Genomic DNA, 25,440 nt, shown 5'->3' with positions numbered 1-25,440 from the left:
TAAGTTTATCAGAATTAGAAAATATTGTTTACCTGATGCAAGAGAGATTACTTCATTAATGAAAACATTTTAATTGGCATTTGACAGATATTAAAGGCTATAATTATAGCCTATTCCAAGGCTATAATTTTTCTATCCTGTAGAAGGACCAGTCATGAAATTATCTGACAACAAAGTAACAGCAATAAAAATCTGTATCTTTACAAGAATTTATCATTTCTTGACTGTTACCCTGAAGGCACATAAAAATCTTTTCTCAGTCAAAACAATTGGATAATTTTTAAAGTCATGTCTAGCACTATAAATAAATTTAAAACCCCCAACTTTTGTTGTAAGCCAAAAAAAAAAAAAAGTCTCATGAAAATTTCCACTGAATTCTGGTTAGTGGAAAAAATTAAAGACAAAACCTGCTTTCTATAAGTGCTTGATAAGTGTTTAATTTCAAACTTGTGAGAACAGCTTTTATTGACTTATCTTCCCTCTGGTGTGCCTACAAACCAACCATCCACACCCATGCACAGGGTTAGTGAAACAATTGTAGTATTGGATAAAATCAATGTTTTCCTTGCCCTCTGCTCCCATTCCTCACCAGGCCCTCCCTATCCACCACTTTCCTAGGTGATGGGGGAATTAAAACTGACTGGAATGAAGGGCAGATAGATTTTTCCACCCAAACAGAACACTATGTGTTAGAATGATCCCAAAGGAGAAAAGAAATCCATATGAAGAGCAATCTTTTCTCCCTCGGTGTTTCACATGGAGAAACAGTACTTCCAGCCAGTTCAGTCTGAGCATGTCTGTGTGTGCATATTTAGAAATAAACTTATGTCCTAGAGGCCCCCTACCCTCTAGACCTTCAGGTTTAGGTTCAAGAGATATTAAGGCAAATACCTGGGGACAGGCAGCACCTACAACGATCATAACCATTTATTTAAGTGAAAACAAGCATTTTATACTGTGTTGAAAGGGAATGGCAGAATTTTCACTCCTACATTCAGCTTAGGCTTTTGTTTGAATGTCAATAACATTCTAAAGTTATTCAGTTTTAACACAATTTAGTAGTTTAGGTTTTTATAACTGCAGTTTGAAAATGGGACACACACTTTTCTTCATGGGAGAGAGAAGGACTAACACTGAAGTCTTCTCCAAATCTTCATGTTTCTAAACGAGCAGCAAGCATCTTCTCACCTCTGTGATGCTCGGTGTACACAGCCTGTGTCCATCCTTACAGGTGCAACACCTGGCTGACACTTTTATCTATTTTGCAAAGAACAGACTAGATCCTGTTTCCTTTTTGACAGAACTGAATTAGCAAGAGAGGGATGGTATTCTCTGAAAGCTCTACCATAAAGTTCCACAAAATACAGCATAAAAATTCCTTCTTGGTGCTTTCATCCTGATCTCAACAGCTTTGTGTTTGCACTAGAATTTTTTTTTTGGCTTTTTCCTGTTTTCATCTTCCTCCTTTCTCTTATATACAAAAGGGCAATCATTTCCAACAAGATTTACTACAAGTCCAATATTTATAGAAGCCCTAATAAAGTCATAGTCAAAGAACCTTACCTCTCTCTTCTATCCTTTTTAGACATAAAATAGGCATTTCATAAACATTAGCATGAAGAAGTAGACCATGAGTCAGGTATTGCAAAACATATACTAAAAATTGTTCAAGAATGTAGAGCCTTTCTAGCAACAACTCTTTCTTCTCTTTGATCCCTTAACAGAGTGGTGCAAAAACTAGGTTTATTTTCAGTTGGACAGTGAGAGAAGCAAAAAGGTGCATGCAGATACCTTCAAATATTTCCTTTATAGGAATGAAAATCTTCCACAGTACATTTAATTTCATTCAAAACATGCCAGTTGACTCTGTTGGAATCCCTAGACAGCCAGTGTTGGTACCACTGACTCTGTCTTACCCAGAAGCACAGGGTTAGAGCATTCAGAAGGAAACTTGAGGCACTGGAGGGAAAGGCAACACTAATATTCCCCTCAGGTCTGTGAATTTAGTTCCTCAGTTTTTCATTTCTACACCTCCCTCCTCTTACCCACCCTGAGCAAACTATTTTGATTTGGCCATAAGGAACTGCTCATTTGAAATAACAAAACCCAGGCATTTCACCAAATTTATTCTTCACTGGGAAACATTCAGCATCTCCTGGAGAGCAGTGTGCCAAGAGGGGCCTCCTTGTTGGAATCAGCACAGTGTACTCAGATGCAGAAGTAAAAATAGTAAATGCCCTGATTTTATGGGTACAGATCAGCTCAAGGATCAGGAGATAACTGAAGCAGCTTGTGCCTCAGTTTGTGTTCCCAATACTGGTTAAACAACTCCCCAAACCACAGAACAAAACAAACAAACAAAAAAACCAGGCTGACTCTTTCTGGGGGAAATAAATAGCAATCCTCTGCCCAGGGCAGGCACGAGGGCTTGTGTAGCACAACTCATCCTCTTTTACGTGAACTGTGCACCTTTAAGGAGGTTTAGAGACTCTGATTCAGACAAGAGTTTGGGCTGTTGGGCAGCTGCAGTGTCACCATTTGTGAACATCCCCTTCCAGGGCATTCTTGCCTGTCCTAACTGGCTCCTCCCTGCCATCCAGTCTCAGCAGATAAGAGATGTGGCAGCTTGGCTTCTCCCTGGCTCTCCCCTCCACCTCACAGTGTGGCACTGGCAGAGGGGGCTGTCCTGTTTGGATGAGATATGGGCCCTTGGACCCCAGAGCAGTGCCATGCCGGAGGGGGAACCATGCTCTCCACAGGGGTGGCCTCAGGCAAGGCTTTCCTGGTGTCCTTTCTGACACCTGTCCTGGTGGGATACGAGGCTTTAAATGGCCTGTGAGCCAGCACCTGGGCAAGAATCCAAGAGCAGCTGCCTGGAGGTAACTGGGGGGCTTTGGGACAGGGGTGGTGACCTGGGGGTGTTTCACTCGGGCACACTTGGAGTGCTTCCTGGAGGCTGCATGATAGATACCCAGAGCACTCAAGCCAAGGTAGCCCTTAATAATTCAATAGAACAGCAAAGACATTATCAAAAGTATCTTTTAAAATTCATCATTCCCTGCTTCCTGCACTCTGGGTGCATATGTAGGGATACATCACCAGGAATCACGAAGCGATTAGTATTTGCCCATCAATATTAGTAACACATCTCCATGTAACAGCACTTATCTCTCGTCTGTGAGACATCTCAAGTGATTACATGCTTAGACTGCTTTACCAAGTTAAGTCTATGAAATAAATGTCCTGGCTAAGGTTTTCTAGACAAGACACACTAATCTTCCATTACTTTTCATGGAAAATGTATGGCATACCCAGTCTGAAAACCCAAACCCCCGGGGCTATGCTACAAAGCAGCAGCTTTGAACTTCCATGGAGCACTGACAGTAAATAGAAAGTTATGTATAAGGCCCAAGCAGCAGCTACAAACTTGTAAAGGCAGGCTTCAATGCATTTAAACAAATTGTTAAGCAGAAAAGTAAATTTTGCAGGTGTTAGCCAGCATCGAATTTTTCAAAGGTTTTTCCTAGTGAGAATTAAAAAGTACATAAGAACAAAAGTCAACAGTCACATTTTTCTTAATTTCATATACCAGTGAGTTATATAAATGACTGAGTCATTCCTTTCTTTTGTAGGCACTGTGAAATTCATTCATTTACACTCTTCATATAATCATAGAATGGTTTTGATTGGAAGGGACCTTAAAGATCATTTAGTTCCAAACCCCTGCTGTGGGCAGAGACACTTTCCACTGTATCAGGTTTCTCAAAGCCCCATCCAAACTGTCCTTGAACACTTTCAATGATGGGGCATCCACAGCATCTCTGGACAACTGTTCCAGTTTCTTACTACCTTCATTGTAAAAAATCCATTCCTTCCATCTGATCTGAAGCAACTCTCTTTCAGTTTGAAACCCTTATGCTGGGGCCTGGTAAAAAGTATCTCTCTATAATTTTTATAAGCCCCCTTTAGGTACTGGAAGGTGCTATAAGATCTCCACAGAGCCTTCCCTTCTCCAGGCTGAACAACCCCAACCCTGTCAGCCTTTCTTACTAGGAGAGGTGCTCAAGCCCCCGATCCTCTTCATGGCCCTCCTCTGGAGTTGCTCCAAACAGGTCCATGTCTCTCTTGTGCTGGGGACCTCAGAATTGCAATACTGTAAACAGGGGCTTACAGGGTGTAGTAGAGAGGGAGAATTACCTCTCTTGGCCTGGTGGTCATGCTTCTTTATGCAGCTTTTTTCAGCTCCTCCTTATGTGACAACAGTCCAAGACCATACTTCCCTTTATCATCTCTCACAGTGCTGAAAAAGCATCACAGCAAAATAAAAACAAGAGAAGTTTCAGGGCTGTTTTTCTTTTGCTTTCAAGCTTCTTCCAGAAAACTCCATTGTCACTTTTTAAGTAGATTTCTAAGTGTTATAAAAACAAAACTGGGGATATTAAATCTTTAGCAATTACTTCTAGAAAAATAACAATGTTATTTTTATAGCAGTCATGACAAACACATGGTGCATCTCAGCACAAAATGTGTTCCTGCTGCAAGCACCTGTCAGCTTTCACAGAGAATCTCGACATGAGGACTATGTATGTTTTTACAAAAGATGTTAAAGCAGTTTTAGGCTCTAATGATTAAATAGATTTATCACAGAATCATAGAATGGTTTGGGTTGGAAGGGATCTTAAAGATTATCTCATTCCAATCCACTTCCATGGGCAGGGACAGAGACTCCTTCTGCTAGACCAGGTTGCCCAGAGCTCCTTCCAACTAGCCTTGAACACTTTCAGGGATGGGGCGGCCACAGTTTCTCTGGGCAACCTGTGCCAGGGCCTCATCACCCTCACAGTAAAGAATTTGTCTTCTCAAAAATTCTTTTAACCACTATATAAATCCTCTGAGGCAAACTATACTAGCCGCAGAGCAGAGACAATAACTGCTAACCAGACAAAACATGAAAGTAACATTTACTCTTTTCCTGAATAGCATTGTGAAATTTAAGGAAATTCTTACTTCAGAAGGTTGAAGATAATGTACTGAGTATTGGTTATAATCAGAGCCTCATGGTAATCAGGGTGTTTATAAGGATGTGCTAAACAAACCAAGCTCAAGCCCATGAAGACAAATACCCATGTATTTATAATACAAAATATGAATGTTACCATTAGATGACTTGTAAGGAAAAAAATTAAAGAAACAAGTGCATGTAGGATAAAATAAGTAAACAGTCTATTGCTTTAAAACTCACTGGATCACATGCATTAATGATATAGCTTTATTAAGATCAATTGAGTCATATGAATGGAGTGGTTAATTGAACAGAAATTATGAGGGAAAATTAGGTCTCTTTTTTTAAAAAAAAGGAAAAAGCAGGCTATCCTAAGGAAACAATGAACAGAATAAAGAGTTTAGGAGTACAGAAAGCTTATTAATTCATTTTTATTGAATGAATAGGGAAACATTATTTGTGGAAGTTGGTCATGATACAACCTGCTTGTTTATGCTCCATAAACCCACAGGATCCTTAATGAGCTCTCATTAGGCAGCTTCTCCACTCCAATGAACTCCATGAGCAGAGAAACAGAGGTAGTTGCTTGCAGCCTAACTGCACTGAAGCTACTCAGCTAGAACCCACCCTCCTATCGTAAAAAAATTACAACCCATAATGAATCACTGCAGTAATACGATAATGAGTTACTGATCATGAGTTGCATCATAACGATTCTATGCACAACGTTGGAAAACTTAAGTCATGAGAAAATTAAGTAGAAAAAGTGGAAGAGACAGGAGCTAAGCAGCTACTCGGACTCATTTCCCTTTCCTAAAGCAACCCTAAACAGCTTTGTGAATGCTGGAAAGAAGTAGCATAAAAAAGCTGTTGTATGACTCATCATTGTGTGATGCTCATCACAAGTGTGAACAATTTCTTAATAAGCAGTAAGAAAGCAAAGCAATACTAGCAAGAATCTGACATATGCACCAAGCATAAAATTTCTGTACCTTGCATGGCACGCAATTCAGCAGAACAAACAGATTCTGATGCATACAGTCCTTAAATCTGTTATGTCTCAACCCATCTGCTACCTTACATGGGGGCCTGAGATATTTGTCTTCTTCCTTCAGCACACTGGTTCCTCACATAGATGGTAGGACACATGGCAGGCAGGAGGCTCCTCTCAGCTGTTTCATCCCTGTCCTGCACACACAAGTCAGATTATTATGACCCCTGTGATCCCAATCTTGAGCAATGGGATGATAAGGGCAAGCTGGGAAAATCATGTTGCACAGGTGGTTGCATCATTCCAGACCTCCCCTCTTCAATTCCTAAACTATTAATATTAAACATTTATAAGTGTGTAACAAATGAAATTGTTATTTGCAAAGCCTTTTTTCAGCTACGCAATTTAATACATTGATGAATTAGCAAACAAAGGGAAACAGAAAATAAATTAGAACATCATACTTCTGTTTACATTAAATGGTCACTTGTATTAATGTTTATAGCCGGTTTATCAAAGGGCAACATCATATGATTCATTGTTTATCAATATTAATGAACTTATTGTCCTTTAATTTTGATAAAGATTTTTGCTCACAATGTAACTCCTGTGCAATTTTTGAAGGATGTTTTGAGAGCGTCAAGGAGCTGAAACTGGAGACTACCACTGACAGGGGAAGAGCACGTTACAGAGGTGTCCCTGTGTTCATAAATAAAAACACAGGTAAATACCAATAGAAGTTGTTTTATTTCCTTAAATCAACAATAAATGCACCTCCTGATACCCATACTTCAGTAAACACTCACAGAAGGCACTGGACAACCACTGGCAGACCTGGATGTGTAGTGGCTGCAGGCCTGGCAGGAAAGGCGGATGCTGATAATACCCTTTGTTCTATAAAATATCAAAGCTCTCATTCTGCCAGGGCCTGTTCAGTCTACTTACTTCAAGAGAATGGTCTGATTCCCAGGGTAATGGCTGCCATCCATGGGATAAGAAAGGAAAAGAAACCTTAATTCATGGGGATTTTCGAGACCTGCCAGCAGAAAGCCCTGAGAAACCTGGCCTGATCCCAGAGCTGCTCCTGCTTTGAGCACAGCGTTGGACCAGAGACCTCCTGGGGGCCCTTCTAACCCAAAGAATTCCATGAGAAAGGAGACACAGGAACAAGGAGCCATAACTCTTACCCCTTTACATGGCACTGACAAATCTGAGGAAGCAAACAATATGAGTACCTATATGTCCCATACAGTCATCTCGCAGAAAATGAGGAGGGACCCATGTTCCAGAGTACATCACCAAGGACTTTCCACACAGCAGTCAAAACTTGCAACAGAATGCAGAAAAACTTTTCTTGAGGGATGTTTTAAAAGAGAAAACAATCTTTGATCTATTCTTGCAAGGAAATAAAGATTCTAGTTGGAGGAAGATGTGGAGCGACAAGTAAATTCCAGAGCCCTAAAGAAGCAGAATTTGTGTCATATCCTTATCCTAATTTTAAGATTATATTCAGACAAAATACAGACTGAGGAGCTGTATAATTTTCGGGTCCCTTCCATGGTACCCAGCTCTTCCTACTGCAGCATGTGAGAAGCCAGTAAATACCACTGCTCCACTGAGGCCAAGAGCCTAGAAATTCACTGGGGCATCATCCAGTTTGTGAGGACACTGTGGTCTCAGTGCTTGACATCAAAACAAACATCAAATAAACAATTAATTAAATAAATAACCCCATGGTCTTTCTTCTCACTTGCAAAACTCAGTTTTTTATGTAAAACATCATTTATGTCTAGTCTGCATAGGTGAATAGGAACAGGAGCCTTACAAACCCAATTTTAGGTCGCATAAAATAGGTTTTAGGTAACTAAATTGCATTCTAGAGTGCTAAACATTGCTATGTTTTTCTTATACAGGGGCTGCTTAATTGGATTCCCTGGACCACAGCAGCCCAGCTCTGGAGTCAGAGGTGACTGCTGTGAGAACATCAGAAGGCAAAGCAAGTTTTTGATATAATATATAGTAACTCAGTGACCTTTTTGGTGGAATGAGATATAAAAAGACCTATTTAACTGACTCACATGATGTCTGATAGCTGAAGCTAGAGAAATTCAGGCAAAAACACACATTTCACTGGATGAAGGGTATTTATTCTCTATCCAAGCAAATCTGTGAATCAACATTACATGCTTAGAAGGTATCTTCAGGTAGAAGGTAAAGATTTGATGCAAAGAACCATTTGGTAAAGTTATGGACTGAGCTGTGCAAGGTGGCAAATTATTCCAGTAATGCCTTCCAGGGCATTAGTAATTTTGCTCTCAGCAGTGTTACCCCCACCAGTTCACTACCACTAAAACCTGTATGAAACAGAATTTCAACCAGAAAGCAATAATCAGGCCTTTTCTTCACAGACTGATCTCTTTTTCAGAACATAATCTGTGAAATAAATAGATCAAATCCCCTCTTGTTTGATCCTTTCTAAATCCTCTTTTCCTCATAAGGGGTCCATTCCCATTTTCTCTGTGAATATCCCCAAACAGCTCTCCTAGTCGAGAAGTACAAATATCCCTCCTCCGCTCCTTTTGTCTTTTTTTTTTTTTTTTAATGGGACTGTGTGCTGGCTGTTTAATTGAGATCCAGACTGCCTGCAGGCTGCCACCTTGTTCTATAAATGTTTGTCTGGGCAGCCTCTCATTATTCACTGCTTTGGGTAATTCCATCTCCATTAGTGCTTATTAAGCCACATACAGGAACCTTAAACACCATTGTATGGATTCTGTCTCTAAAATAGTCCTTAACCATATTTTGGCACTTTTTGTTTGCTTTGTGTGCTAAGATTAAATGCTGACTTTGGGACAGAATTCTGTCCTTATCTGTCCTGTTGTAGACAATTTTGATTGTCTTGATAGTTTTGTAAAATAATCCCTGTGTAAGTACCAAAGATATCAAAACTATCAATCCTGTTTTGACTCAGGGCAAGGCCATTGCTTCCTGAAAACTCTTCTATGCTTGGATGAGACATTATGACAGTCGAGAAAAATCCTTTAAAATTATCATAACACTGTGCCTCCTAGAAATCATTCATTTGTACTTAATTCCAAAGAACTTTGCCTGTTTGCCTCCATTTCCTATAGTAAAAATTGGAGATACTTGGTACAGACTTGCATATTCTGCTACAAAAGGCAGTCTGCAATGCTTCATTTCGTTCTTTTATGTTCCCTTTTCTTCGAGGGTACTTCTTGAATTTCAGTTTTGTTTGAATATAGAAGAGTTGTAATTCCAACTCAGTGGCTATGATTCAAGTTTCCTATTTCATAAGGTAAATGCTAGAGACTTCATGGATAAGCTTTGGTTAAAAATGTTAACGTTACAGGCCCTGGGCAATGTGTAATTTTAGGATTGAAGACCACAGTAGAGTTTTCTCAGGATATACATTTTCTTCAGTAGTGTTAGTGGTCTGAGGTGGCCCTAAGCCTTTCCATCTCCACTATCAGTTTATCACCATGTAAAATATACCTCTGCAACACGGGATCATGTTGCACAGTATTCCACTTCTAATGGAAAAAAAGGCTTTCTCTGGCACTGATCTCCAACCAGTTGCAATGGCACGCCTGAAAGGGCAGCCAACTTCAAGAGAGAACACAGGGCAAGCAAGGGCTCAAGTCTCTTAAAACTGCTTTGCCTCTAGAGAAAATGGTTTTAAAAGATGTGATTCAATCCAAATACTTCACGTATGGTGTCTCCAGTAATATGATTCAGCTGAAAACATTAAAAGTAGCAAGATAAAATTAGAGTTTAGAAATGTCCAGTTCAATAATGATGTTTACAGTAGATGCAATCCACCTCCTTTATCCCCATTTCTGTACACCAGCATAGATGCTGATTTAGCAAAGTAATGCCTAATTTTAAGCATGTATGGAGTCCCATTGGGTTCAAAGAGATTATTCATATGCTTAAGTACATTGCTGAATCAGTGCTGAAATGAAAATAGTTACATAATTACAGGATTATATGAACATAGAGTTGCAAATGTGATGTTTAAAAGAGAAAGGCTAATTTACAGGATGATAGGAACATTTAATTGCAGTTTAGAGATGGAAGGAAATCCACAACCATAAATGATGATATAAAACACAGCATGTCTTTTACCATCACCATGGTATCTTTAACTTGGAAAGCTTAAGCTGAGAACTCAGGCAGGTGCAAATTTTCACATACAGCCTTTGTACATTCCCTTCTGTACTTGTACACTTCTAAATAAAAATATCTGCTTTTCAGCATTCTTGAGTTTTTACTCTAACCCTAGTTCCACTGCACTGTAATATGAGGTCATAACTGAATTATTCCACTATCCCAGCTATAGGATCAGACAACTCTGACAGACTACTGGGTTATACTGCCTTTTTTCATTTTTAATTCATCTATCACTGATTAAACCCAACACCTATGTCCATACTCACAGATTTTAGGGACTTAAGATCCAGAGCTCAGTTCCAAATCTATCAACAGTACAAGGCAGCCCTGACTTTCAAGTAGGGACTATCTCATGTTACCATAGTGGGTGACGTGGGTGTCTCCCACTTCCCACAGCACCCTTCTCTCACGGGTTTCCATTTTCTCTTCCTACAGGGAAGGACGAGTCACCCATGAACCACTGAGCTTTCTCTACTGCAGATGGCAACATGATGTGTTCGGACAAAACCTTCACAGAGACTGCTTTAGGTCTGCACAGCCTCCAGGAAGTGAGGGTAGATGCATCATCTGCTGACCCAATAAGTGGCCCTGTTTGCAATTCAGAGCCTTCAAGGGTGGTCTAAAGATCAGAAAAGAAAACCTTTGTGTGCCTGCATCCCATTCCCCTCCAGTTTTCACATCCCTCAGCTGTGCCTACAGAGAGGTTTCTCCCTCTCTTCTGTTTATAACCCACAAGCAGCTTCTGAAGGGAGAGATCTACAATTATATATGGAAAGCATGGCCCCAACCTATCTCCTGAGTCACCTCATGCTGCTCTCAGTCATAGTCAGTTAAGTCAGAGAGGCTGCATCAATGCCAGCCTACAATTTGAGTTCAGTTCTGCTGTTGTGCACACCCAGCATCCTCAGCTGGTGACTAGAGAGGAGGCCAGCAATGTCTAACAACATTAATGAGATTGGAGGTTGTGACTATATATAACACGTTTGTAAGGCCATGGCTGTTTCCTCCCTCTTTAATTCCACACCACTACATAACACTGACACCATTCTACCACATACAGCACTTTTTCAAGGCGTTCAAATGTGGACAGGCCACTTCTCTACTTTGCTGACCCATATCAGTTGGAATAAACTTTGCTAATCTATGTCTGTGCAAGGGTAGAATAAGACAGTAAGCCCACAGAAAAATCTAGTGCATGAAGAGGAAGCAATTGGAACACTCTTTTGTTTGGTTAGCAGGCAGAACAAGTTTGGGGTGGGTTTATGAGAATACCTGATGCGTGATACTTACTTTTATTTGTTCTTCAATTCTATTGAGTGCGTGCTCTGAAAGAACACAGGGCTATCAAAGCAGCCCACAACAGTAAACACAAAATAACTTCACAGTAAATGCTTAAACCTCATGTCAATAAGAAATATACTTGCAGAAAACCTTGGTAGTGTTAAACTATATCATGCCTCACAGAATGGTTTCCCAAACATATAAAAGTGCGGAAACACTAGCACAGATCATAATCAACTGAAGGCAAGATGATTTTTTCCAAGGTAAAACAGAAATATTCAAAGCTTTCTGACAGATACAAGGTGTTTTACCCTGTTAAAGAGCATAGTGTCAATTTTCCACCATTTAAACCAGAGTTTTTGAAGGACAAAAGCCATTTTAGAAGACAGAAACAAATTACTAAGTTTCAGAGCACAAACCTGGCACAGAAAGTTGCTCTTTCATAATCCTTGTTACACTACTGTGACTTCAGTCCTTAGTATCCTTCTGTTCCTGAGACAGAGGATCACATTCACCTCTGGAGTTTCTGGAGTTACAGACTCATGACCATGCTCTGAGAGTAGATCCCTGTGCTTGTCTTCTCATGGTGTTATGTAAGAATAGATGATTGGACAGATGATGGGCACTTACCTTTGCTAAAGAGTATTTTTGCTCAGGTATGTGAGAACAGGTTTGCCAACATTTCCCAGTGGACTAGAACTCCTGAGGAAATTAGGGAAGTCTGAGAATTTGTGTATAGTTGACTTTCTGCTGTTTCTAAACAGTGAAAAGGGGTCGGTTTTGCTGGGAATAAATTGCCTATTACGTTTGGGGGGGAAAAAAAATAAAAATCAAAACCAGACTGGAGCAGCAGGCATTTCTCAGCAGGAGAAGACCACGGCAGTGGGGGACCACTCAGCCCAGGCCTTTTGCCAGAACTGCACAGCAGCTCCATGAAACAGCCAGGGATTTCTCAGGCAGCCATGCACACATACACAGACCTTTACTGGAATGTGATGTGACTCCTGTTTACATTTTAAACTTGCATCTGAACCAAGAAGTCTTAAAGCAGCCTAATCTGCACAGACACAAGACCCAGGGAGTTCAAAGGAAGTGATTTTCAGTTTTTAAAGAATCCCTAATCATCTGATACTGTCCCCAACAGAAACACAGCGGCAGCACCCTCATCTCGATTACAGGAATTGCTGCTCCAGCAGCTGGCAACAGAAACAAAATGGCATTGTGTGGTCAGTCAGGAAACAAGGAAAAAGTTTTGAGATCAATTCCAGCTAAACTCCACAGCTCAAGTTTAAAGCACCAAATAACAATTCCCTGCAGCCTGGGGCCCGCAAGCACTGAATAAAATTTAAAAAATGAAAAACCGTTCCCTTGAATTCGTTCGAGCAAGCAGTTTCTTAAAAAAATGAGTAATGCTATGTTTCATGAAAAAAGAGGAAAACCACAATATAATAAGCCTCACTTGTGAAATATGGGTGATTTTCACATTGTGAAACCAAGTGTACTGTCTCCATAGGTGTACTCTGATGTCAAATACTGTCTTAGGCGAGTGTCCTTGTTCTGCTGCCCCAGAAACATTAATCCCAACAAGAACCTGAGCAGCTCAGTATTTTTAAGGCAAGTTGCCTTGATTACTTTTTATTCCTAATTATTTTCTAAAAATAATGCTAATAAATGCTAGGTATACATGCAGTAAGAAAACACACCCTTTTAATCTTCCATTATTTTTCCTAGTGCTACCATTTTTTAAAATTTGAAAGTGACTACAACAGTGGTTTCAAGAAAAATTGGCAAATTACAAACAAATCTCTAAAAGCTACATATGTTAAGACAAAGATATGTACAAACACAATAACCTTGCAATTCTTTGGTTTATTTCAGTAAACTATGATTAAGAGCTTCTTACATGGTTTAAGCAATTGGCTAAAATAATTGTGGAACAGTCCTAGTTCCTATGTGAAGTCAGATATGCTGGAAGTAATTTCTATGACAAAAGTGTTAGCTGAAGGAAGAAAGGGAAATTTGTCACTTGACATGTTCTTGCTCTAACTTGGAAATACCCTTGGTACATAATACCATCATCAAATCTCAGTGATTTGATTACTGAACATCAAAGGTCCAACATAAATTACCTTCCTTCTGCATAACAGTTAGGTTTTTTGCTCTGGAATTAGAACAAGTCGTTTTTAGGAAAAAAAAATCCCAAATCCAAATAAGCCTTGCAGGAAGTCTGGTATTTTCATTTTTAGTGAGCTTTCTTCAGCCCCGTGAGAATGAGCCTACAGAACCCCAACTGACTGAGAAAGAAGATCAGTGAAACCCTTCTAACCTGGCAATTACTTTTGATTAGCAGAGGGCACTTAAGGAAACACAACCATCAGCTTTGCCTTGAAATTTTGCTCTGGATTTCAGCAGGAGAGAGGTGAGCAGTGCACCAGCAGCTGAAAGGTAGCAAGGGAATCACAGAATGGTTTAGGTTGGAAGGGACCTTAAGGATCACCCAGTTCCACCCCCCTCAGCCATGGGCAGGGACATCTTCCATTGTATCAGGCTGCTCAAAACCCCATCCAGAGCTTTTCTAGGCAACCTGTACAGTTGTCTCATCACCTGCACAGTAAAGAATTTCTTCCTGATATCTAATGTAAACCTACCCTATTTCAGTTCAAAGCCATTCCCCCCTTGTCCTGTCACTATATGGTCTTGTAAAAAGTCCCTTTATGCTTTTCTTTTGGAACCCCTTTAGGTACTGGAAGACTGCTCTAAGGTCTCTCTTTTCTGTCCTTCCTAAAGAGCTTGTATCCTTCCGTTCCAGCACTTCAGTCACAGGAGTCATCCCACCACATCCCTGTGATGCCAGTAATATTGTAGCCCTGTTAGTCCTTATAGCCATGCTAATATAATGTTAATAATTATAGTACTTGTGAACAGGTGCTTTTAAGGTCGCTCATTCATGACAAGGAAGGATGGTTTTCTCCCTTTTTATACATCTATTTTAAGAGAAGATTAGAATCTTCTTGAAATAAGACCTGATAAAAAGTAAATAAAGCCCTTTATCAGCTCTGGCTACATTCTGTCTCCTTAATCATACTTCTATTTCCAGTATACATCTGTCAAAGATCAAGTGCTATCCCAGCAGATTAAAAACAGGCTCCCAAAGCTGACACAGAGAGGCTGATCATGCAGGTTGTCTGTATTTGTGGTCTCCAGTAACTTTTCATCCTCAGCTTTGAGTGATGGATGAACCATGGTTGCTGCAGGGTGGTGACAGACAGCCAGCAACATCCCAGAGTGATATCCCACAGAAAGTGCAACCTGAGCATTTCTCAGGAAAAATGGATGAAGCTTGCGACAAAGTTCCCCTCAGCAAGACATATCTCAGCAGCCAGGAGCTCTCCCTCTGGCAATTCACAGAGTCCACCTTCCCTTGTTTTTGACAAGCCATCAACATTCTTCTGGCAATGAATTATATTTGGTTGTGTGGCAGCATCCTAGAGAGTGAAGCAGTGAAGCTCTGAGCATATCTAGTGAGGAAATAAATGGTGTACAGAATGCCATAAAATCTCTTATGAACACACTGCTGGGCCAGGCAGCAGGTGAGAGCTGTGAAGGATCTTGGTATTCCAGGCGGAGACTAACCAACAAAGTTATTCCCTTCAATCTGCAAACCTCTGGGTGTCAGAGCAGGTCCAGGCTATGCAAGGACAAGGGAAAGGTCTGAGCTTCTTCTAGCTATCCCTGACTGCACTTCAGGGACACTGTTCACATCTCTGTCTTTCAGGACAAGTGATATAAATTATAACTAAAAGAATGCAGTGTATTAGCAGAGCAGAGATTGCACAGCCCTATAACACACTTCTGTTCCAGGTCAGCTACATGGTGTGTTTTGAGGTCTCCTCCACAGCCCTCCCCACCCCCTGACCCCCCCCCCACCAAAGCCCAAATTGAGATCCTTCACTGAAGCTTTCATGAATCCCTCCTTATTTCTTTCTTCTATCAGCCCACATGTTGATGCAGCTTTGTTTACCAGCAGAAAGTAGCATTTCTCAACAATCCATTTTACTTTGGATTTCGTTTTGGTAGAGCTTCCAACAGCTCCAAAGAGCTCACTCATCCAAGAGACTGTTCTGTCTCCTAAAGTTTGACTGAGGTCTGCTTTATCATCAAGCAAAATTATAGCATGATTTGTAGTTAAGATCTTTAATGACAACTTAGGCATGGGAGAAATTACGGAATTAGAGAGATATATGAGCAATATTTCCTTGTCTGTCCTGGTGACAGAAAAACTGCATAGCCTGAGCATTTATATATCACAGAATATTGTGAATTTAGTACAATAAATCAAGGTCATCTAATCTTCATTGCTACTTAGAACACCTATGGATTTTGGAAGCTTTATGTTCCCCTAAAGACAGATTATCAGTATATTGTGAAAAGAACTGAAGTATTGTGCATAAAACTCCAGCAAAGTTAGTGAAAGTTTTGGAATAGAGCATTTTTTTGGACAGCCAAGGTTTCACCCTACTTTGTACTTCCATTAGTATAGACTAGGACATCAACAGAGCCAGTCTAACTCCATGCTCATTCATTAATACAGGGTTGTCCTATGAAGGCATCACACAAACAGGAACATCCTGGAGATCTGGCCAGAAAGAAAAAATGTCATACTGAAGTGCCACAAAGTCCCTGAAGTAGTACTCATAAAATTTCAGTTGGGTTTCTCTTCAGGTGCAGGATTATGAGCCTGAAGAGCCTCTTTTGATGGCTTCCAGAAATGTGAAGTCATGTATCCTCTCAGTTTTTCAGCTTTCCTCACTACAAGCTGTCAAGAACTCCCATCCCCCAAGCACACTGACAAACTGAACAGGTTTTTCAGGTACGTGCTGGTCACAGAATGGAAAGGACATGTGCCGGGTGAATTAGTCCATGCGAGCTGAAGATGGGCAGCATGACTTTTTCCTCCCTCAAAAGTACCCAGCAGCTGTACTCAGCTTGTGTCAGCCCCAATTCCACACAGGTCAGGTTTTTCTTTATTGCAGCTTGCAGAAAGTTAGTGGTTAAGCCAAGAAAGAATAATGCTATTATGAGTACATTACCTACTTTAACACACTCTTTTAGGAGGCTGAGTATACATATTTGAAAGAATATTTTTCAGATCATTAAGTACAATGCCTTCCCAAAGAAAACATTCTTGTTCACTTCTAGAAATAGCTGATATCTGAGGCAATGAGAGCAAGTTGCCTTGGATCAAGTTAAAGCTAGAATCAGTCCAGCTAGACTAGTGAAAAGGCTATATATTCACCCCCACTCTGAATAAAAGTGGATTTTTTTTTTTAGCAATGTAATAGGTTGAAAAGTCCTTGCTCCTTAACAAGGAGCAAAATCAGAAATGCTAAACGCAAAACATTTCCTTGAATTTATAAAGGTTTCCTGTGCAACACATTAGTTGTAAAGTGGTATATAAAATCATGTGAGTTTGTGCAAGACTGTTTGGGATTCTGAGTCTTTTTTTTTCATATTATAGTATTAAGGAAAAAAATCCAATGTAAGGAGGGTTAACGTAGTAATTAAATATTCTTTTAGGTGTTGTTTTACAGGCTTCCTTCTCTCTGCAGTTTTATGAGCACTGCTGAAAAAGCTGGATTATGATTTTGTTATTTTCCAGCCTCTGAGTGTTTTCCCTTTCCCCCAGGATCATTTTATTTGCAATGAGAATCCATGAGAGAAAGCCCTCAGTAAAGTTAACGCTGAAAACATGCAGCTTTGGCTCCTGCAAAGCCTTCCTCAGGCATCTCTCCTTCCTGCTGAGCTCAGGAGGAAAGCTGCAGACATGGTCAGTGTGAAGATTAACATTCCTATAGACTTTTTAAAAAAAGGAACAAGGCGAGGTATTGGCACACATTTTGTTTCTGTTTGGTTTATCGATTAGGATAAACCAAATAAAGGCTTATTTCACTATACGCTTAAAACAAAGAATTCAGAGTTAAGAAAACTTGATACAGTTTCAACTGAGAAGGCATCTCCATTGCTACGGCTGCGTTTTGTGCATGCATATGCAGAGACAGATCTAATCAGTGGCTGAAGCCATACTGTGTCAAAGACTAAAATATTACATTTATTAGATTTCAGGGATGTAGCAAAGGTTTGTTTTTCTGGGGAGCTATTTATAACATCTTATAATGAAGGTAAGAGGTTCCTTTCTCTGTGCTCCTAAAAATATTGCTTTAGAAGGATTAAATCCTCTGAATTATAACTCAGACACTGAGCTCTGCTGCGAGTTTGACAGCAAGCCTGGCTCTGAATGCGGTGGTTTTGTATCTCAACGGGATACAGTCCACATTTGTAACTCTGGTTGAATTTAGGATTTCACAGCGCTGGCTCTGTGCTGCCATTAAACAGACGCTGTGGGTTTCTATGTGTCTGACGGCCACTTGAAAGTCAATTTGTAGTTGTTTATTTCACTAGAGCTGCTCCTCACAGGATTAGCCAAAGGGACAGCAGCAAACGTGTAGCACAGCATTTCCAGTGGCCCATGAAAGGGAGGTGATGGGGCACTTCACAGGCTGTTACCAGCAATCCTGCGTTTCCACTTGGCAGGACTTGGACACCCAGAGAGGAATTCATTTGAATGTGGGGCAAAAATTACTGGGAGCTGGACTGGTTTAGGATTCCCAGGAAGACAAGGAAAATAATTTATCCCTAAGATTCAGTCTGTATTCCCCAAATACTTACTGTATTTCAACACTTACAAATTATTCTCCTTACTGTTGTTTAGCCACTCCCATTTTACATTTACTACACTTTAAGGGATGAATTAAAACCAGCAGCTCTGTCCCTTCCCCTGCTTATAAAACAAAACCATAAACAAAGATACAACTGAGTTTTACCTGTCATATCCTTTTCATTCTCCAACAAGACACTGTTGCCAGTCTGGGGTGACACTATACTCAGTTTGTTTTGTCATAAGAATTCAAATGCTTATAAAATTTACCACAAAATCCATTTTGCTTCTTACCAAAGGAATACGCTCTATGATATAAGCAGAGTTTTAAGTTATATTTCTTGTGTACATGGACAAAGTAAACTTAAAATGGTATAGTACAAACAGATGCAATGATTCCACTGAGCTTGTAGAAAAGCCAAAAAATACCCATGGTAAGAAGCAAAGACTGGTCAAGCCACTTTATAAAGTCAAACTGATGATTATGAAGAAGTATTCTCACTTGAAATTATCATTCAGTCTCTTTCCAGGCCACATTTGGCTATTTGGTGTTTGATTTTTACACAACACCGAGCATGTTTTCTGTATTTTGTGGTTTTTAATGTCACTCACACAAACCATGTAGGACACCACATAACACCAACCCAACAGAGAGGAGGAGATAATTCTGCATCTAAAGAGAAGCATGTCTCAAAACAGTGTTAAATACACTTACCTGCATACCCTGAACCCATCAATCTACAGCTGCTACCAACTGGAACTCCAGGCAATTGGAGGGATCTGTAGCACCTGCTGAGCTCTAGGGTTGGATGCACACCCCACTTGCATCCCATGCTCCTTGTGTGAATTAGACTTCAGTGTGGATCCCTGAGAACAGTCTAGTGTGTTCATGAAAGCAAAAAGAACAACTCCTCTGTGTTCCCTGCCCCCTATTTTGCTTGAGTAAAATTGCAGAGCACAGAATTACTGTACCATGTATCAACATAGTTCTAACTTGCCTCTAGTTAAAAATATATTAATGCATCAGAGTCACAGAATCTCCTCCTACTGTCACCTCCCACAAAAATGTTGATCAAAATAAAATAAGAAAAGGTCATAATTCTGGAGAGGCAGAAGCAGATTTTTGCAGACAATAAGGATATGCCAACTGGTTTAAGATGAACTGTAAGTACATTTAATGTAGCACTGTGCTACACATAATGAAAGATAAGGCAAATCAGCCATTAACTAGCTATATTCAATCATTCCTGCAGACAGCATCTACAATCAGTCAAAGCCTGGGGTAACAGCTCAATAGTTTATCAAACTAAACATCACATACACCACACTCAGCTTCAGCCCTGTTTGCTGAACACTTCACCTCAGAATGAAGATGTTACCATAGCAAACCTCACCATCTCCTTTCCAGCAACTGAAAGCTTGGCAGCAAACAAAACAGTAGCATTCATTCCTGAGTTGAAGAGTCATACCAAGGTTAAGGGATACGATCACAACGTTGCCAAAGCCTGATTTTGGGATTATTCAAAGGCAAACTTTTATCTCTAGAAATACATCTGTCCTGCAAGATCGACTGACTGAATCTAAATTAAACTCCTGCTTTTAATCTGCTTCTAGAAGATTCAGCCTCTAAGATTATTTTGAGTAATTTCTTATCTTGAATATAATACGTCATTTTCTTTAACAGCTATTCCACTACAGGGTTGGTCTTTCTTCTAGGCACTGGCAATTCCAAGTTTCCTTCAATATAGAACAATGATTTCAGCTTAATCTAATATTTCCCCTTTTTTCCCCAAAGATGCACTTGCACTGGGCAGGTGATCTTGAAGTTCAGATTCACTGTCTTGATGGTTGGAAAAGAAAAAAATTAGGGAAATCATCCACAGTGCCAGGTCAACATCCCAGCATATACTTCGAGTAAATGCTTAAGTCTCACTAAGGTCTGTTTCACTCCATAAAGAGAAAGGTTCAGACCATTTCCTAGTGATATACCTCAATCCCTCAGCATTACTGGCTGCTTTTCTTCCACTGCTAGACAGCACATCAGGAAGTACATTCCATCACAGTACCAGCTTTGCATTAGAAAGTCTTCTTGAAACCACCCTTTGCATCACCACGAGAACTAAAGTCATGCAACAATTCTTTCACCAGTGGCTGGAAAAAAAGCCGCTCACAAAACTGAACCACAAACTTGTGATGCTATACACTTACTCAGCACAAAGATGTAGAGTTGGAAATTTATTTTTAGAGAACAGATTTTTTCCTCCAGCTATACAGAAGAATCCTTAGTTTTTTTTCCTGGGATAGAACTGAGACTCACAATACACATAATTTCAAAACTAGCCACGATTATCAGTATCATGTATAGGCACTATTTAAAGAGTTTATTCCCATTTATTAGAGCACTTTAATGGTTATTTGCATTACAGTAATTTCTTTATCTCTTCCATGAAGTTACATAATATTTTGACGCATAATTATTAAAAGTGAAATTTCTGTACTTATGCATTTTAACCTGATGCACTGTGCTGGTTTTGGCTGGGGTACAGGTAATTTTCTTCATAGTAGCTAGTTGGGGCTGTGTTTTGGACTTGTGCTGAAAACAATGTCAATAACACAGGGATGTTTTCATTATTGCTGAACAGTGCTTGCACAGAGTCAAGGCCTTTTCTGCCCCTCACCCCAAAAGTGAGTAGGCTGAGGGTGGGCAAAACGTTGTGGGGGGGTACCACCATGAAAGCTGACCCTAAAGACCAAGGGGATATCCCACACACCATGGCATCATGCTCAGCATGTAGAGCTGGGGAAAGGAGGAAGGATAGGGACATTAAAATGATGGTGTCTGTATTACATGTAATGAAGCCCTGCTCTCATAGGGATTGCTTCCCATGGGCAGGCAGGAGTTCAGCCATGAATGAATTCCTTGTTTTGCATTCCCTATTAAACTGTCTTTACCTCAACCCATGACTTTTACTCTTCTCATTCTCTCCTCCATCCCTCTGGGGAAGAGGGAGCAAGCAACTCCATTGCTCTTAGCTGCCCGCTGGGGTTAAACCACGACATGTAGAAGGGACATCCCACAGCCAGTAAGGGACTGGACTGGGTCTCATGTGACAAAGCTGGTCAACAGTCTGTACTCCAGATCCCATTTGTCCTGGTTTTGGCTGGGATAGAGTTAATTTTCTTCCTAGTAGCTGCTACAGGGCCGTGTTTTGGATTTAATGTGAGAATAATGCTGATAACATGCTAGTGGTTTGCCCCAAGTCAAGGACTTTTCAGATTACCATGCTCGGCCAGTGAGCAGGTGCACAAACAGCTGGGACACCTGACCTGAGCTGGTCAAAGGGATATTCCACACTGTACACCATCATGCCCAGTATATAAACTGGGGTAGTTGGCTGGGAGGGGCCAAGTATTGCTGGAGGGACAGGCAAGGCGTTGGTCAGTGGGTGGTGAGAAACTGTGGGGTGCATCACTTGGGTTCTGTTACTCTCCCTCTTTTTCATTACAATTATTATTATTAATAGCATATTATTGTTGTATTTTGTTTCAATTATTAAACTGTTCATATCTCAACCCACGAGGTTCACCCTCTCAAGGCCTCTCCATCCCACCCTGGGTGGGGAAATGAGCAAGCAGCCATGTGGTACTTAGTTGCCAGCAGGGATTAAACCACACCACCACTTCAAGATGATTTCTGATTAGGAAAAAATACAATTGGGCTAATCCAGTGAAACAGTGAAATGGTAAATATAGGGGGATTTCACAACTCTGAAAGATTTGCCTTCTATTAATACAAGCTGCATCCCAAACTTACATATTCCTGTAGTCATTTAGAGCTTCTCTTTGAACAAAGAGCTGTTTGTCAAGAATGAGAGGAGAGATACAGTCTTAGAGTACTCTGCAAAAACAAGCACTGTCTGGTACTTCTGAGGTATTATAGCAGCAAGAGCTTTTGCTACTTATAAGATAATTCATACTGAGAACATCTGGCATCTGTAATGCAATATTTCGTATTTATTCTAATTAGATCTCATTCTTACATGAAATAAAATTCAAAACACTAACCATAAAGCATAAAAGAAGTAAATTCTGCTGAATGCCAGTTGACATGACGGTATGTCCTATTTGCCTTCCAGGTGATGTCCCCAAATACACTTATGGTTCTTGTGCTGCCCCTTTCTTTCACATTCATGGGTAAATCTCACTGTGGAACAGCAGTTTTTCCCTCCACAAAGCAGGTGAATAAAATGATTATGCACTCATTTTCTACTTTAATTAATATGCTATTGCCTCCAGAATGATAAGGTTGATGGATTAAAGCCAAGAAATGGTTGTTTCTTTTGATCTGGTACACACTAGAAACACAAGAAGGGAACTCCTCACACAACAATTGGCTTCCTGAAAAACATGAAATTCAAAATCTTTACACCACAGCTCCTGGCTCATCACAAGAATAATAAATGGAAGAGACAAGAGGTCCCTCCCTGCTACTGTTAATAAACATAATATTTAAACATATATATCTTTGGAGACCTGTTATGTTTCATCCTTGAAACCCCAAACAGCAACAACGCTATTTTCTATGCAGAGATTAGGCATTCAGGAAATGTGAAGTGCCAGGAAATGAATGCAGGGTTTATTTTAATAGATTCATTGTTACCTGCAGACGCAGTCTAAGCAAACATTTCCTTCAGCAATAAAGTCAATAGCAGCCTTTCCAGCTGCTGCTATGACTGCATTTGTGACATCTCCATGGATAGTTCTCTGATCCATGTTAGTTTGTTGAACTGACAACAGCAGAAGAAACCGACAGTTAATTTTAATCTCCTCACCGTAAAGATATGAGCAGTTTCCTCACAAATTCATGGCATAATTAAGAGGTTATATCCAACTAACTGGGATTACAAGACAGGGAGCTGAACTACCCAGCTCTTCAGAGACCCAGAAGGCAAAAGCTGCAGGGGTTGAGGACTCACTCACCTCTACCGAGGTGTACAGCTCCCTGCCACAGCCCTGGCAGCTTCTGCAAGGAGGGATAGCCCTGAGGCCCTGCAGAGCTGGGCAGAGTTCTGCCACCTGGTAGATACTTACTTACAAAAAGTGAGGTGTGAGTGTTTTAAGGATATTCAAGGGCAATGCTAAGCACTTGAAGAATTAAGAAATTTCCTGCCAAGCATTTTATGAGACACCACCGGCTTTGTTCCACAGTTATCCCTCCCTTCCCTCTGATTTTGTTCTTTTCTCATTTTTGTCACTAGCACTGTTTACATCAGAAATGCAGTAGCATAAAAAAGAAGTAAAAAAAAAATTGAACCGACAACAAAAAAACTTTTATTTTTCTAATTACTGAACTTCTTCTTCCCCATGCATGCTGGGGAAGAAACAGAATTTATACTGCCTTCTGGGTCTTACAGACTGTAGTGTCCTGGCAAGCAAATCACCTCCCAGCCAGAAGGATTTTCCTGTTCATTCGAATTATTGTGTTGTTGTGATAGGGAATGATTTACTTCTGTGTCTTCCCCTCCCTCCTCCAGGATTTTTACATAATCTTACCCAAAGGCATATATATATATATATGTGTAAAAGCATGTTTATACACAAAACTGGCCTTGTCCCCGTGGCCCTAAAGCAAAAAGTTTACCTTCTGTATCAGAACACAAAACCCAGCAAACAGTTATGAGACTAAAGTTCAATGAACGACTCACCATGCCAATGCGTAAATAAGAGCCTTAGTAGGTACCACAGCCAAAGTGTGTGTGGCTGAGGAGCCCCAGAAACAGAAGTGCTGGGTACTACTAAATGTCACTGCCCCAGCAAAAGGTCACAGGTAAAAAACACTTCTTGCTGCCTCAAAAAAGGAACTGGAAACTCAACAGATTCACTGGTCTGGAGTTCTTGTAGTTACAGAGGTGTCAGAGACCCACCACAATTTATAGAAACACACATGAACACCCACACACCTACAACTGATTTCATCGCTGTCACAACAGCAGATCACAGTGGGTGTTACCCAGAGCTACAGGGAATGCTAGGAACAATTCCTGCGGTTGCAGTAATTCCTTGTGGCCTAAAGCTTATTTTTTATCACATACTTAATGAAAGCTTTTTCTTCACACTGAAACAGCCAAGAGATTTTACGTTGCTTTTCTTGTCTTTCACTTCAAATTTCAAGAGCTGCAGATCTCTTAACAAGGCACATTCCGCAGTGACACAGAGGGAGAGACCACAGGAACACTCCCCTCTGCTAACTGCAGTGTTACAGGCACAAATCCAGAACAAACCCACAAACATCCACTGTTATTTGGGCACCCTCTGCCTAACCTACCTGCTACTTCAGAAGATAGGTGGCTCCACCAGTCCCAGGTCATCTCCACCAGCCCCACACTACCCTTTCAAGGAGCTGAAAGCTAGAGTAGTATGAGGGCTGATATTTAAGCAACTGAAACCCGCCCCAGGTGTTCAGAATACACATTTTATCTAAGATCCATCTGCAGGCAATGAAGAGAACAAGATGCCTTCAGCAGGTGATTCATCTGACTTATCAGCTATCTAACAGCTAGGCCTTAATGGGTGGGGTTTTTTTCTTTCTTTAGGAGCTGAGTCTCAGATAGCCTAAAAAAAGCACATTTTAAAAGAGATGTGCCAATACCTTCTATTGCTATGAAGGTCAGTAAATTTCATATTCACCCACCTTAAAGATAACAGCGAGGGAAAAAAAAAAACAATTAAAAAGAGCAGAATAAAAAAGCCTAAGTAAAAAAAAATCCCAAACTCTTGAAAATCAGGGCATACTTCCTCTTCAGATAATCTTTTTTTTATAGGCACTATTGTTCTCTTTCTAGAAAAGTATTTAAGTCATAGAACACTGACAGCATAGGCTGTCAGACATCTGATACACATAATCACTTCCATGGCCTGGTTTCCCTTCTCGTCAATATAGTTTAAGCAACATGACAGATGTAGCTTTTATTTGTTTTCTTGTTTTCTTTTCATGGCATCAGGGTGACTTTCCGCCTGTATGAAGGCCATTTCAGTGGCCTTAAAAAAAAACAAACCGAAACCAAGTTGGCAAATTGACAGTGGCCTGAACAAAAGGCAGGAAACAATTATTCTGCTACCAAGTATCAGATTATATTTTTGTTATCGTGCATCCCTGGGTACATAAACCTCAAATTCTGCGGAGAATTTCAAACAAAGAAATGAAACAAAAAATCTCTGTTTGCTCAGTGCACATATATATATATTTATACATACACATAG

At 40.3% G+C, this 25,440-nt stretch overlaps 1 long non-coding RNA gene across 1 annotated transcript in view; it reads right to left on the bottom strand.

Moving 5' to 3' along the window:
• The window catches only part of LOC113949779, a 39,138-nt gene extending 14,484 nt beyond the window's left edge, over positions 1–24,654 (bottom strand). The window contains exon 1 of the long non-coding RNA XR_003528563.1: positions 24,506–24,654. This is a non-coding gene — a long non-coding RNA (uncharacterized LOC113949779). The remainder of the gene's footprint in view (positions 1–24,505) is intronic.
• Between the last annotated feature and the right edge of the window lie 786 nt (positions 24,655–25,440).

This window comes from Corapipo altera, unplaced genomic scaffold (genome assembly GCF_003945725.1).
Source record: "Corapipo altera isolate COAL_440 unplaced genomic scaffold, ASM394572v1 58, whole genome shotgun sequence".
Taxonomy (NCBI): Eukaryota; Metazoa; Chordata; class Aves; order Passeriformes; family Pipridae; genus Corapipo; species Corapipo altera.
This window is presented reverse-complemented; position numbering and strand designations above follow the sequence as displayed.